This window comes from Temnothorax nylanderi, unplaced genomic scaffold (assembly GCF_030848795.1).
Source record: "Temnothorax nylanderi isolate EJ_2023f unplaced genomic scaffold, tnyl_v1.0 TNYL_tig0293_pilon, whole genome shotgun sequence".
Taxonomy (NCBI): Eukaryota; Metazoa; Arthropoda; class Insecta; order Hymenoptera; family Formicidae; genus Temnothorax; species Temnothorax nylanderi.
In genome coordinates, this window is record NW_027249355.1 from 228,112 (window position 1) to 237,949 (window position 9,838).

The 9,838-nt window shown below is 32.6% G+C and overlaps 1 pseudogene; it reads right to left on the reverse strand.

Moving 5' to 3' along the window:
• Nucleotides 1-425: 425 nt before the first annotated feature.
• LOC139780716 (uncharacterized) lies at nt 426-3,019 on the reverse strand (annotated as a pseudogene).
• Nucleotides 3,020-9,838: the final 6,819 nt, after the last annotated feature.

A 9,838-nucleotide genomic window follows, 5' to 3' on the forward strand; every position in this document is an offset into this window, starting at 1 on the left:
AAAATATAATAAATGAAAGATACTAAACTTATGAAAAATATATGGCACTTAAGTAACTTAAATTATATAATATGTATATATACATATAATATATAAACATAAAACTTTTTTACAAAATAAATCTTCATAAAAATCTTGTGTCTACATTATACAACATATCTATCTTATAGTGCCTTTTTAACGTATTTTCAATACAGAAAACATATCTTAAATAAAAATATTTTCTCTTATAGTATATAGCTTATTGCGTTATATTTAAAATACGTTAAATTAAAAGTTCAGTCTGTTATCTCGTGCAACGTTTAAACTAAAAAAACAACGAACATAAAAATTATAATTATCATACAATAATTATCAAATTATGAAAATCACATGTAATTATTTTTAATTAAAGTTTAAATTAAAGTGTCAATATTCATCTCGTGCAATGTTTCTTGTAAACTTAAAAAGCAACAGACATAGAAACTATAATTATTACAATATGAAAATCAAACGTAAGGATTTATTTTTAATTGAAGTCCAAATTAAAGTTTTAATATTGAATTATTTCTTTAAATGTAAAAAAATATTGTGATAATTTTTGTGATAGATAGTTTTAAATTTATTTATTTTCTTTTATTACGATTATTACGATTATTTAATTTCTTTTTATACGTGTGTAACCATGTTCTCATTTGTGCAACTGTTCGTTTTTTATTAGCCAGACACGGAGTACTAGATATAAGATTCTGCATTTCTGTTCCAGTTATTAGTGTATTAGTTTGTAATTTTTTTCCAAATGCGTCTAATACAACTTTTATCTCATCTGGTTCCCAAGTTGATCGTTTAACAGGTGCCGTAAATGCATCTGCACAAAAAAAATTAAACGCATTTTCACAAATCATACATAAATTCTTTTTACTTTGTGATTATAATATCAAGTAACACATTATTGGCTTATTGGTCGAATGTACATGGTAAATTAGATCCTTACCTCCTGATCTACGTTTTTTTTGTACCGCTTTTATTTCAGTTTGGGTACGCTTTTTATACACTGGGATAGATAATGAACCTGCATTAGAAACATGTTAAAATCAGAAAAAAGCGATCTGTATATTTTAAAAATAAGTTTTATACTCACTATCACTTGATTGTTGCAAACAACTAATTTCTTCAGATATTTCATTATTCTCTGTGATTTCCGTGCTTACATCACTTTCAGCCTCGCTGTCGCTTTCATCAATCAAATTGTTCGCTGCATCTCTCACGCCTTGTGCAGCTTCTAGAAGTTGTGAGACTTCTGTAATATCTTTAACTATTACTGGCTTTCTATATACTTCCTTGTGAATTTTTTCATGATGGCCCATGAAATTGGCCAGATCTGTAATCTGATTGTCCGTTAAATTAAGAGTAATTCCCATAGTGGCTATATGTTTTCTGAGTGTAGTACCACGTAATGTATCAGGAAATTCAGTTCCGCTCTCTTTAGCAAAACGCAACATGACTCGATATGCACATAAATGTCTATCAATAATTTTATCATGTCCTGGAATACCAAATAAGTAAGGATTTTTCGAGTGTACTTTGGCTTTATTTCTTAACTGTAAAAACGTTTGTGCACATTCCAAATTTAGTTCATCTAGTATTACAGGAACAGTTCTTCCTAATTTTCCACGTATACAAAAGCGTACATATTTTTGTGCCTGTTCTTTTTTATCTGTAGATAATCCACTGAACGTATCGATATTGTCATTAATTCTTTCGTAATTTTTGAAATCAGAAATTAATATTCGCTCAGTTTCTCCTGGCCGGCGGCGGTTAAATAACTGTATTGATGTCAAAGTAGCTTCTCCAAGAGAAATCCAAGCAGATAATGAAAATTTCCTTTTCAAATTACTGTACGATTCTTTTGTACTTTTAATAGATAAGCTCGCAATTTTTGTATGTCCTCCATTGTAGGAAGTTTTGTAATTTTTTGTCTTCTAAATTGAGTTTGAGATTCGACTACGGTTTTGTTAACACTTGCTCCATAATCAACGGTTAATAGCTTTAAAAAGTTTTTCGCGTTTGTTTTCGTGCTATCATTATGTTCTTTATGCATTTTGTTATTAAAAGTTCGCCAATATACTTCACGTAAGTACCAAGATTAGATGCAATGGCAGGCTTTTCATAGGTATCTTTTTCTTTGTTATATTGTGCAACAATATTTACGGCATCTAAAAAAGTATCGTAATATTTTGGGTCGTAAATAGAAGTAAAAGACGTTATATCATTATTAATATTTCTCATCGCTATCAATAGGCGACTTACAAGCCGCAATCGAGCTCGAATCATTTGTAAATGATGCGATGAGTGCCTATATTTTTTGCACTGGAAATTTGCATATAATAGTAATAAACTATCGTAACGAATATTGCGCGTTACGTCATCAGATCTCATTGCTGGTAATAGTATTCGCCGTACTTTCTCATCAGCTTCTTTGAGACATTTGCCTTCTATCCTCCGACCCATTACTTTAACGATGCGACTTTTTTCTCCTCTCCGACCTGTACAATTTTTGAAATGATGTCTTATTGTCGATTTTAAATAATGACCCTTGCAATTCCCACATGCCAAATAATTGTTAAGAATCTTAGGTTGATTTTCTCTTGCTCGTCTACATGGAATAAAACCTTGACCTTCATATTGTTTTTCAATGTTGAATTTAAAATTTCCTTTTTTTCTTAAAGTATCGATGATCTTTCTTCTTTCGCTACAACCTTTAGGTAAATATTTAAACTTTTGAACATCAGGTTCCTTAGAATGGACTAATTCAAAATGTCGAGCAATTTTTGCTTGCATTTTGTGACAGAACACACACATATATTTTTTGTGCCAGCACGTTTTGTAGGTACTACCGTTTGCTCATCTTGCCGAGTTTCACACCCCTCAATATTACTAACATCCATGCCTGTAGATATCGTCGAATCATTATTTTGTGTGCTAGAAATCTGTTCTTTACATTTGTTGTTATCTTCATGTTCTGATTTCTCTGTTTCTTTAGAATCACTCGCAGCTGACGAATATTCACTTTGTACTTAATCAGGATCACTTTCAAAATCTTTCTCTATTTCAAGAAAAAAAATATAAAATATAAGTATAAGCACATTAGAAAATAATCATACAAATTAAAATAACAACATGTAATACAACTTTAATACCTTGTATTTCAGTATCATTCTCTTGAGCAAGGCACAACTCGTTTACATTGTTTGTTTCCATTTCTTGAATTTTGCAGGAAGTTGAAGAAAACTGTTTTTCGGCACTATTATCCAATATTGAATTAAAAGATACATCTATGACATAATAAATAAGCAAATAATATATATTACTTAAATAGCTAATTAGTAACTAACAATAAGTAAATAGTAACTATAAATTAATTTGCCTGCTAATATAGGAAAGTAATGGCAAATACAAAATAATACAACTCTAATACCTTGTATTTCAGTATCATTCTCTTGAAGGCACAACTCGTTTACATTGTTTGTTTCCATTTCTTGAATTTTGCAGGAAGTTGAAGAAAACTGTTTTTCGGCACTATTATCCAATATTGAATTAAGAGATACATCTATGACATAATAAATATACAAATATATATTACATAAATAGCTAATTAGTAACTAACAATAAGTAAATAGTAACTAATTAATTTGCCTGCTAATATAGGAAAGTAATAGCAAATACAAACCCAATAGTTTTATTTACATTTGTACAAAATAAAAAGACTACTATACCTGTATCTAATAAATCAGAAAATTGACCAGAATTTAAAAAGTTGCTATCAATTACTCCCTTTTCAAGTATATCGGTTACTATCGGCGAAATACTTAGATCATTACTAACGTCAGTGTTTACATTTATGTCATTTTTAGCAAAATCATTAATATTAGATATGATGTCTGTGTTTGCAGATGAAGAGCAATTATCGTCTGAAACATGAAAAAATATTACATACATTATTATAAGCAAAGTTTATTTTACATATTAATTGATATTATAATTAAATAGAAATGATAATATAAAAATGCGAATTAGTATTTTTACACATTAATAAAATCAAAAGCATAGACTTGACCTTTATCAAGTTAAGTTCAATATCAATTTAAAACAATTTATTTGCATTTATTTTTTACTTAAATATATAAAAGCTTCAGAGATATTAATACTAGTAATACATTTAATTCTTATATATATACAGCAACATACCTTTAACATTATCAATGCATGATTGTCCTCGTATAACGCAGACGTTATCTATAGTCTCGATATTAGTAATCTTACATCTACAAATAAATATTTAATATTTACTTCCATGCAAGAATACAAAAATTACGATTTTAAAAACCTACTTATTTGTTGTCATTGCAACGGGATCTAATTCCGCAGTTATGGGATCTAATTCCTTTTTTTATAACTACCTGCAATAGACGACATATTTCACTCTGTGAGTTAAATTATCAGTATGCATGCACACTTTATGCAAGATATTAATTTAAAAAATTATATAAGGTTAAGTCAATAAAATAAAATAATTAACATATATTTTTAGTGTCATGCAATTAAAATAAAGAAACCAAAAATTATCCTTCTTTTATCGATCTTTGTTGATATTTCAGATATGCAAATATCTGACACAGATATTATATTTTTAGAAATATGCCTGGTACTTTTTTATATATTAAAATAAAAAACTTGTACGTCAAAGACACTTACCATTATCTGTATTTATCCTTCGCGTTGCTTCAACATTTCTCCCTTTATTCATTTTATAACGCGTTAATAAAACTTGTGTGTCATACCTTGAAATGATAAAAACACAAAAATCTAGGTTATATTATGTTAAAGATCAATGACTAGAAATCCATGTTATTGTAATACACAAGATCTTATTGTACATTTAACAAATAATATGTTTAAATAAAACGTATATACAAAACACAACAAAACATCCTGATTATATACTTACTGGCTGATATCAATAGCTTTTGCTCTTTCACTTTTCGTACATTACGTTTCCTTAATGAATACATTTTAGTACTCATCAAAAGATTAATTTGCACAACTATTCTATTTGTACACCGACTATCACTGACACAAATCTATCAACTTATATAGAAATAAAAATTACGCATACTAAACATGCACTAATGCTGGCCACACACACTTTCCGTTATGGCTTCGCGCGATATCCATGAACGTACAGCCCTCCGCTCATCGCAGCACGCTCATTGGTTGGATTCAAAGGTAAGAACCAATCACATTCAATTGCTATTTAGCGGTTCAGTGAGCGGTCGTGCTTCTGGATGCCCCTATTGGATGGGCGCGTTCAGCAGAACAAACCGCTCAGTAGCGATTGAACGTGATTGGCTCTTACTTTTAGACCGAGCAAATCAGCGTAGCGTATTGATAAAACGACACTCAACAGTTGTGTCTGCTGAACGCAGCCAATATCGCGCGTTGCGCGTAATCATGCTGTAGTGCGATTCTGTAAGTGCCCATCTACAATAGGTGTTTTAAGCCCTAAGCCTTACGAAATTGTTCAATCACAGTTGAATTTGAGGAGAATAATTGACTGTGATTGGTCAATTTCTTAGGGTTTAGGGCTTAAAACACCTATTGTAGACGGGCACTAAGGGCCAAAGCACATAATGCCCGTATCACACTAGCGATTGGCGATTGCATCTGCGTTTGCGTCTACGTCTTTTGACCAATCAGAACGGAAATCGCGAATCGCAATCGCTAGCAGCTACTTTCTGATTGGTCAACAGACGTAAACGCAAACGTAGATGCAATCGCCAATCGCTAGTGTGATACGGGCATAACATGGCGTAGCGATATATGACGGTCATAGACCTCGACCTGACAAATCGGGATACGCCAAAGCTTGTGCGTTACTTACGTCCACGACTACGACTGTCATATGTGCTTTGTAAACATGTAAACTCTGCAGAATAGATTGAATTTGATGCCAGATTGTACATACATAAGCGGGGAGCACAGACTTTTGCATAAAGGCCAGTTTACACGCAATGATTAGTGGCGCCAATCGATTAACGTCAATAAAAATGCAAGTGTAAACACTTGATATAAACTGGCGCTAGTATGTGGCGTTTACAGGCGGTTATTGGCCAAAGCATATAACCTCAAAATTTGAGGTTATATGCTTGCTGTCATTTACTGTGTGTTTAATAAATGTTAATATTTTCCATATTATACGCCAATCACTGTGTAAATACTTGTGAGTTTGCTAGTCGGTTTCTGGCGCCAATATGAATGCCAGTCAGTTAGCGCCACTAATCATTGCGTGTGTAAACTGGCCTTTACACATAATGCGTAACCATAAGAAAATTGATTGGTCCATATACATGTGCATAAGGAAATAGACCAATCAAGGCCATCGCACACAAACTTGCATAAGCTGCATAAGCATAGCATAAGACCGCTGGACCAATGAGCATCTTACGTAAATCAATATGGCGACTTTATGTTGGATGCTCATTGGTTTAGCGGTCATATGTTACGCTTATGCTAAGCTACGCAATTTTGTGTGCGATGGCCTTCAATTTTCTTATGGTTATGCATTATGTGTTATGCAAAAGTCTGTGTTTTTCGCTATAAACCATACATCATGGTGTAATTATACAAGATGTGTTCATGCGTATGCAACATTTCTAACGGCCAATGAGAAATGATGTAAGATACCGCCATTGCGACAATTGAATTAATTTTTTCGGGAAACGTTTTTATAAGTCTTTATTGAGTGTGATGTTATATGTTCAAATGATCTGTCGAATTTCTGTTTTTTTAAGGACTCAGAGATCAAAAGACAAATATGTTACAGTCACTTACAATTAGTATAACTTTTGATCTAAACACTTAAATATTGCCGTATCTGGCATCTGTGCAGAACTGTAAGAAATTTGTTTCGAGTATAAGCGCATTATATTTTTACATCATGCTGCAGACGCAACAGCATGTGTTTTCTTTATACTAATTGATTCATCTCATTTTAATTTTTATTCTTCTCAATATATATTTTAATATTTTGATAAACTGCGCATATGTTGATTATTAAAGATCCAGCAGCCAATAAGTCAGGTTACTATGGCCTATTAGTTTACACCAATCACTTGATACATGTATTAAATAGTAAATAACTAGTAAATTAGTTTGATTGGCCATTATTGGCTGATCAATATACTATTTGATACGCGTATCAAGAGATCGGTGTAAACTAGGCTTGACCCATTAAATTAATGCACTACTGTACATATACATACACCATTCGATTTTAATATTCTCATTGTAAGAACCTGAATATTTCTCAAAAAGATATGCTTGATACATTGTATAGAATGTAGATTTCAATATTAGACGTTAAGAAACATTATTTGCAGTAAGGTGAGAAGTTTAAAGATTGAGAAAAATGTACATGAGTAAAATAGAATAGTTTGCAGTGTTCGCCACTGGTTCAGAATCATGCACATATCGGAGCATAATTTAAAAGCAGTAAATATTGTTTATCAATGTTGCTATCTTTAGCTATCATCTATATCGTTTTCTCAAAACTATAAATGATTAAACATGTATGGTCTATTTTAAGAACATATAGACATTAACAGGTTATTGGTTAATATATGAGACATACATTTTACATATGGACTATTATGGGACATGGATGTATAAAATTGAAATTCTTATATATTTCAATACAATTAAATCCAGCAACATAACTTTATAGCTATAATTGCTAACTACACTGTATTATGCATAATATTAATAATTTTATATGCATGGATATTTTGAGGACTTTTAAAGTACACATAAAGACAAATATTGTCTTAACACATAAATTTTTCGCGCGTATCGGACATATTTGAGTGCGTGCTTGTGTATGCATATTCGTATATGTACCATAATTATTGGTTATGTCGGTATTATCACGAAACGGCACACTGTCTAAAGGTATATCGTATATCTAGACAAACTTGCATAGCGCATAAACATAAGCATAAGAAAATTGATTAATCCATATACATATGCATAAGGAAATAAATTAATCCGTTTTTTTATGCATATGCTTATACAACCTATATGCAATTTGTCTGGATTGACCTTTAATGCAACTAATATTTTATGTGCTCTATACCTAGTATATAAATCTATTATCTATGTTACTTTTTAAATCTGATGTTTTCACATAAATAAATGTTGATATATCAAACTATAAAATGTCAGTCAGCCTCTAGCTATTTTGAAACAGCTGTTTGAATGCTATTTCTCGAATAACCAACAATGATACAGGCAAATGCACATACGAGTACACACTCCGAATATGCGCATGAATTTATGTGTTAAGGTAATCTTGTCTCTGTGTATTTATTTTAAAAGTCCTCAAAAATATCCATGTATATAAATTGTTGATATTATGCAAAATGTGGTATAGTTATCAATTATAGCTATAAGGTAATATTACTGAGTTCAAAGTGGATTAAAATATATAAAGTTTCATTTTTATATCCGTCCCCATAATAGTCCATACGTAAATGTGTATATGTCCTCATATCAACCCATTGCCTATTAATATTTATATGTCCTTGAAATCGACCGTACATGTTAAATCATTTATAGCTTTGAGAAAAACGATATAGATGATTGCTAAAAGTAGCTATATTGATTAATCAATATTTACTGCTTCTAAATATATGCATGTATATAGGTCTTTTTAAATGTCCTTGAAATATACCAAAAACATATATATATATATATATATATATATATTCGTACATACCAATCAGTTTTTTGTCGTATTTCATCTTCTATTTTTTCCAATAATATCATAAAATGATTTTTTGATATTCTAAACCTTGTACTGAAATCTACATCGTCAAACAATTCTAAATAATTTATACGTGGTTTGATTTCACGTGCTCTTTGACGTTTTTGTAAATTGTAACCAGCAAATTCGTCAAAATATGTAATTTATAATATCATTTATTTTGTATTCTCACTCACTGATGAAATTTCAGATTAAACAAGCTCCGTAAAATTGACAATACACAAGAGGTTACGAGAGAATATCAATGTCTGTTGGCACCCTGCTAACTTTAACCGTCGTTAACCTTGCGACCGCTCTCCCCAAGGGCGATCGTGCGCCAGCGAGGGTCACCGCGGTAGTGATCGAAAGAATGGTGGAGCCGCCTAGCACGGCGAGCGACGCGACGCGCCTCCGCGACGGGAGATGACCGACCGCGGGACGTGCCCGTGATATCGTCAGCCGGCTCGGCCGCGACCGACGGTGACGAGTTGCCCACAGGTAGTCCTACAATACCCATACAACCGCCCATAGTATGGGTAACAACGCCTCTGGGGGAAGTCGCCAGCCGTCCGATGACTTCCTAAGTCCGTCGAGCGGCGACGAGGAGACTAAGGCGAGGAGGCGCATGGCGGATCGCGAGCCACGGCGGATTCCAGTAGTCGCCTGGAGAGAATTTTCTCAGTTTTTTTTCATTTGTTCTCTTTCCCGAGTATATTTTATTTGGCTCGATTGTATGACATTCTCGGCAATGAGAATCCGAGATTAGAATAAGTTAGTATGTAAGCCCTGCGCGCCCATATGGCGATAAATTCACCGAGCGCGGTTAGCCGAAAAGGCATAAGGTAGGTAGGTTGTATATCACGAGTCGCTGACCAGACGAGTTATTTTCTGTTTATTTTTGACGGTCCTTGGTTTGGAACATTTGGTTTGACGCGCGAAGGTCAGCGTGACAATTCGCGCAACTAGTAGGTAGACCACGACAATCTCCAGGAAAAAGGG